This window comes from Rattus norvegicus, chromosome 1, assembly GCF_021556685.1.
Source record: "Rattus norvegicus strain SHRSP/BbbUtx chromosome 1, alternate assembly SHRSP_T2T, whole genome shotgun sequence".
Classification (NCBI taxonomy): Eukaryota; Metazoa; Chordata; class Mammalia; order Rodentia; family Muridae; genus Rattus; species Rattus norvegicus.
Window position 1 is genome coordinate 59,950,996 of NC_141534.1, and position 6,949 is coordinate 59,957,944.

The 6,949-nt window shown below is 43.4% G+C and overlaps 1 pseudogene; it reads right to left on the minus strand.

The window, feature by feature from the left end:
• Positions 1-2,470: 2,470 nt before the first annotated feature.
• Positions 2,471-5,432, minus strand: LOC148007047 (afadin-like; annotated as a pseudogene).
• Positions 5,433-6,949: the final 1,517 nt, after the last annotated feature.

A 6,949-nucleotide genomic window follows, 5' to 3' on the forward strand; every position in this document is an offset into this window, starting at 1 on the left:
CATGACTCAGGTGGCTGACATCTTACCTGCTGTGATTGACATCACCGGCTTTTTATGTGGGTGTAGCCTTAAGAGCCATGTTATATACTTGTCAACTGGAAAACAGAACTTGTGTTTCACTTAGGATGGATGTGTGTCCTTCCAAAGTGTGAGTGTACCATACTTTTGTTTTCTTCCCTCCCTCTCCACTTCCAAAGTCTTGAAGGCCTCCTTGATGTGGGCTCTAGACAGCCAACGCTCACTGCAATGATCACTTGGGTTTGCCATGAATGAACTTCTGTACTGGGAACTGACCTGGCACAGGGCTAGGCTTCCCTTCCTTGCTGACCGAGCAGAAACCTGTGACAATCAAGTGACACCTGAAAGAGTTCCTGTGCACCAAGTTGGGGTACCGTTCTCTGAGTTGCATGCCTCTGTGGATGAGTCCCACAAACGCCAAGGCACTGATGACAGGCCTGGAAAAGGACAGCATAAGTCACAGGAGACCCCAGGTTGATCTGGCAAGGGATAAGCACTCTTTGCTATGATTAACCTTATCTTGCTCATGGACAGACAATTCTCATGTGAACCAAGTGTGCTAAGTTTACGAAAATGGGCTGGGGTTGGAGAGCAGGCTCAGTGGTTCAGAGCCTGGCTGCACTTTCAAAGGTCCTGAGTTTGATTCCAGTCACCATATTATGGATACTAACTAACTATAATCAGATCTGATGCCCTCTTTAGACACACAGATGTACATGCAGATAGACCACTCAAATAATTGAATCTTAAAAGAAAGGAACAAAGGAATGAAAGAAGGAAGAAAAGAAAGTTAAAGAATGAAAGAAAGAAAAGAATGAAAGAAAGGAAGGAAAGTATGAAAGAACGAACGAAAGAAAGAACGAAAAATCAAGAAAGGCAGAGAGAGAGAAAGAGAGAGAGAGAGAGAGAGAGAGAAAGGAAGGAAGAACGAATGAAAGAGAGAGATAGAAAGGAGAAGAAAAGAAAGGAGGAAGCAAGCAAGCTGGTCAGCTGTAGAGAAATGGGCCTGTAATACCAGACAATCAAGACACACAGTAGGAAGGGGGATCAGAAGTTCAAGGCTAGCCTGGTCTACAGCATGAGTTCAAGGTCACCATGGACAACTTAGTCACACCCTTTTTCTAAAGGTGAGGAGGGCTAAGGCTACTAACTCAGTGGTAGAGCACTCGTGGGGAAAGCAGACTGCTGTCCATTGATACCTCTCCTTCCTTGCTCTGAAATACACAATGGTATTAGAACAGTCAAAGGTTCTTGGCCTAGTATCCACTATTCTATTTGCTACATCGTTAAGGGTGCAGTTTTTGGTATTTTGGTCAGGGATCAAATATATGAAATAAAACTTAAGCAATACTCTTATTGCTGTCAGAGTGGCAGGTGGATGATAAATGCTTGCCCACCTGCATCAGTACAAAGCTGGTTCCTTGGACTCCCTGCAAACACATCACTGCTAACTGTATGCCCTGTGTAGGCTTTTCCAGCACTGTACATAGCTTGAAAACCTTCCCTGCTATGGACCCTTGAGTGGGCATCCTGCCTCTCTCAGTCTCAGAATGGAGCACCTGGTCACCTCTAGGCTCACAGGTCAGGGACCTCTTCCATCCCATGGTGAACAAGACTGGCACGGCTGCACACACCTTGAAAAAAGAATATATTGGCAACCCTTAACGAAAAAGATGGTTCTTACTTTCCATTATGGCATTCTATAAAATACGGGTATTTCCTGGTAAAATTACACATGTCATTGATTGTGTGTGTGTGTGTATGTTTTTGGAGGTTGGAGGGGGATAATTCATTTCTCTAAGCCCCTTCCTCAATGTGAGGCGAAAAACATTGACTCTCATACAGACTTTTAATAATTACACAGTTATTTATATATTTTTAAGATTTGTTTATTTTTCCAACTTTTTTTAGCGCTCTCTCTCTCTCTCTCTCTCTCTCTCTCTCTCTGTGTGGGTATGTGTGTGTAATTAGATATAATACTCAGGGTCAGTACATCCTACACTTGAGCTACCCTATAACTTTTTATGTTTTAAACAGCTTTATTATGATATCATTGACATATAAAGCTGATATGTGCTAGAGGTGAGCATATTGATGTTCTTAAAGACATGTTCTTTCTCAGATACAGAACGCCCCTGGCTAAAATCCTTGCTGCTCCTGCAGATTAACCTTGTCATGCACTGAAGCAATGGGGCACATACTAAGCACACTCCCTGAGATGCCTCCTAGGTCGGTAGCACTGGCTCCATCCCAGGCAGAGCTGGAGTGGGCAGCTGTAAGGTTGAGGACCTGCATTTAGGACACTGGGCCCCAGGAGCACCTCACCTGCAGGTCATCCTTTGTACCTCTGAATGTCACTCCTGGGTTCTCACTGCCTTGCACTTAACCATAGACACCACTGTAGAACTGTCTAAGGCCAGAAGGGCAAAAACATTGTTGTTATAAATTTCTACTATGGAAACATCAAATGTTGAGCTTCTTGAACAGTTTTATGAAATGAACCTGGAAGAAACACAAGAAATATGGTCTGAAGTCTCTTCTGGAACTGCCACTCCAGCATAAGCGTCCACAGGCAGTCACTCTCCTCTGCACTACCGTCCCCCTTGTTTTGCAGCTCATGGATCTCCTTGCTTAGCATATCCACAAGGTGCATTTGCTGTTGCTTCTCCAGCTTCTCCCTGGCATCTTGTTTCCATGGGTCTGGAGACAGACTCCCCAGAGGACAACTCCTCTTTACTGATAGTTATGAACTGCAGATCCCTGTGCTCAATAGTGGGGGGCTGCTGCGGGGACTACAACACCAGAATGACTGTTTCTTTGGGCCTCTGCAGTGTGGAAGGTTTTCCTGGTTTGGTCGGTGTGGTCAAAGAAGAGAAGGAAGCAGGGTCAGGGAATGAGAGTGCATCTGTCACCCATTCCTCTCCTGCTCCCTGTGCTTCCTCTCTGCTTCCTTGTCCAGGCAGGCCTTCTATATCTGAGACCACCGCTGCTGCTCCTCACTCTCTTTTGCTAGCCAGCAGCCACCTGAACAGACTGGGATCCTGCCTTGTTTGCAGAAGGTGGTGGGAGGGGCAAATCCACTAAAATGCCGCCAAAATCTGGTGTAGTGGACCTGTGGTAGGGGAGGTGGTGGAGGGAGGTCTGTTCATAAGGGCTGGGAGACAGTAACAGTGGTGGGCAGCACCTCTGCTGGGGTTTCCCAATGGCCAGGACCACTCTTAGTCAGAGTGGAAGCAGGGGTAACTGACTTGGAGGAAGGGTTCAGGTGCTCCTGTCTGGATGTCATAGATTACAATGAGGAGCTCTGCATCCACATATTACTGTCACACTAGAGACCCTTGTCAGCCTCTACTCAATGGAGCTCAAGTAGGTAAAACTCTTCCTGAAGTTCTTCCTTGGAAGTGGTAAGAGGCTGGGAAAAGAAAAGAGGAAGCTCTACTACTTCAGGGACTCACCAGAGATGTTAGCAAAATTTCATGCATGTTTCTTCCTCACAGAGGAGGTAACAAAAACTGGGGAATGGGTGAATAACCAGACCTGACACTACTTTATGGCTCACCCGCCAAGTAGCCAGCTGTTCCTGTGTCTATGAAGGAATAAAAAGATTTTTCTATACACTGATGCATGCTGTTTGTGGCACTGTCACTCCTGCAATTTAGCTCCTAACCAGGTCTAGGTTGAGGGGTCTGTTCTTGTGAAATGTAAAGAAATAAACAATCAGATGCTTGAAACTGCATAAAAGGCATACTTTTTCCTCAGGGATCTGTTTTACAATCTTTTAAAAAGCATTCAAGGGGTTTGAAACCCCGAAAGGAGCTTTGACACTTCAGGAAAGGGCGATGGAGGGAAGATTTGTATGGTGGGTTACTGTAAAGACAGGAAGGGCTAATATTGGATTATAAAGGAAATAAATAAATGGTTTTCTAAAAAGCATGTATTTTAAATGCTGTGCTAAAAATGTAATGTTGACCCTATGCTTTCAATAAAAAACATTTCACATTTTCTTATTTACTCATTTACACTAATTCGCAATTTCCCAGATTCAATAATTTAGTATTAGATTACTTGAGTAGCGTAATAAAAATAAAACTTCTGTGAACAAAATTCAGGAATGATAGTTAATGTAATTTGTTGAGAACTGTATCAAAGAAGTAAGATATTTCACAAGTAAGAAAGTGTTCCAGCTCATCTCAGACCTCAGTGCAGAGGTCTCAAGTGGAGACAGATGTTAGCTGCTGTTCTAGTGGTATATGCACACTTCTCTCCAGGAATAGGAGGCTGATCTATTAGAAATAGTGTTAAAAACCCAAGTGTCACATTAAATGACAAGTAAAATAAACATAACAATGTTCCTTTAAATGCAGGAGCCATGTCATACCCATCATACACTGAGGGCAGGATGTTTAGCACTGAGCCAGAGACAAAGATGTACCAGAAGTCGGCTTCACGCACCCCTACAAGTCTCCTGACACCACAGACCAGGATAAGGACTTTCTGCAGGACCAGATGAGATCTGTGCTAGAGACATGAGAGTAAATACGTGAAGCCTTTTGGAGGTTGAAGCCTTTTGGAGGTTGGGGTCCCTATTCAGGATATTCCATCCTCACGACTTTGTTAGCCAGCATTTTAAGTGTAAAAATGATCTCCACTACCTTGGAAACCTGACACTTTTTTGAAGACACATTTACAGTGCATTTTGATCTATAAGGTCAAGGGGTTTTCAAGTAAAATCCTAATTTTGGACTAATTTGAGACCTCTATGAAAACAACAATGATCGAAGTACAATGTGCCTCACTGGCTTCTGGGTTACAAGGTGACTTAGAGAGTGCCTCCTCTTGTCACATTGGGGCTGCAAAGGTGATCTGCTCTGTTTTTCATCAGCCTGTCTTTACCAAGCAGATTCGTTGGATCACTGTGCTCTGTCCAAGGCTTTTGAGGACTCTCTGGGGAGCCGTTTTGAGCTGAATTATTATAGAGCTCAAAACCTTTACTCTTCCACCTATCGATGATGGACAATGCCATCGTCTGCTACACATGTGGCTGGAGCCATGGATCCCTCTATGTGTACTCATTAATTGATAGTTTGCTACCTGGTAGTTCTGGTGGGTTGTGGTTGGTTGATATTGTTGTTCTTCCTGTGGGGTTGCAAACCCCTTCAGCACCTTCAGTCCTTTCTCTAACTCCTCCATTGGGGTCCCCCTATTCAGTGCAATGGTTACATGCAAGCATCCTTATTCCAGAGCACTGAGATGGGAATGGGTGTGTGGGAGCGGGAGCATCCACATAGAAGCAGAGGCAGGGGGTTGGGAGAGCATGGGAAGGGGATAACGTTTGAAATGTGAATACATAAAATATCCAAGAAAAATAAAACTCATAAAAACTTCACTCTGTGCTCTGGGTTTACCTGAGCCATAACGATCTGAAACTGAAACCAAAGCCAATTCATTCATTCTCTCCCTCTTACTGGTTCTAAGACTTGAAGAGCTTCAAAGTATGCGTCTAAAATTCTTATATTTAATAACTGCTCTTGGTACAATAGGGTGATCTTTATATACATTCTTTGACTAGCGTAAAAATGCAAAACCAACCAAGCAATCAAAAGAAACCATAGCCTAGGGTCTCACTATATATTTGAGCCTGGCCTGGAATTCACTACACAGACAGGGGCACCGGAAACTAACAGAAATCTGCCTCTTTCTGCATTCTTAGAGCTGGCATTAAAGGTACATGCCACCACAAATTGCTTTATATGTACATTTTCAAAAGCTTTTACATATATTGTGTCTAGAAAAACATTTCATTTACTTAATAAGTATCTATGGGGGAAAGTGACCTTATTTTTTTTCTCAACACCTGAATTGTAATGTGTAAATAACAAAGTAACCTTTTTTAGAGTATTTTTTAAAAAGCACTCAACTTCTCTTCTCTCACCTGATAACACACATATTATTATCCATCAGAATGACAGCATCACATGGTGCTGTCACCTAGTGTGATTATCCACACCTGTTCACAGTTTAGTCTTCCTGTCTGCTCACCTGGGACTCATTTGTTACCCACGTCCCTCTTTGAGTTAGTAAATGGTGTTCTGCTTTAACATGCCAACACATGGTCTAGCCAGGATTGTTTCCTGTCCTACGCTTTAGTAAACAGGATTCTAGGCTGTCAGATGCTGATACTGTTGTTGATACTCCAGCTACAAAGGTCAGGGCTAGGGTGTGCAGGTTCCATAGCTGAGTCAGGGTCAGAAGTGAGTTCACAATACTGCACTTAACAGACTGTGAATGTATCTAGGAAACTGTACCATCAGATCTGATCTGGATCATGATCCAGAAGTATTTCTCAGCATCATGCACTCAGTCTCAACTAACTTCTTCCTTGAAGAGCTGAGCAAGAGCTGTGGTAGGAGCTACTACATGGGACTTTTAGGGCCTCTCGTTATAAATATAATTTATGTGTATGAGTGTTTGCCCAGCATGTGTGCACATGAATGTTTGACTGGTGTCCAAAGAACTTAGAAGAAGGTTTCAAATCCCCTGAAATTAGGGGCAATTGTGAGCTAACACTGGTGTTGTAAAATACTGAACCATCTTTCCAGCCCCAGATTTTGATAACTTTTAGGAGGACCCATATCTCAATACAGGATTACTATATGTTGCCTAACCTGGCTTGAGTCACTAGCTCTTACCTCTCTGCACCATGGAGGAAAATGGCTGGGTAAGAAAGGTGGACAGGCAGTGAGAGAGGATGTCTTGATTTGCAACTTCCAGGGTAACCATGGAACTGGTACTAGTCATGAGTTCAGCTGCCTTAGGTAGAAAAGAAACAGCGGTCACTGTCACAGTAGAGTCTATGTTCAGAATACTTGTGCTTAGGTTCCTCAACCCAGTTGCTGTGTGGGAAATAAACTAGGCTTTCAGAAGATTATGT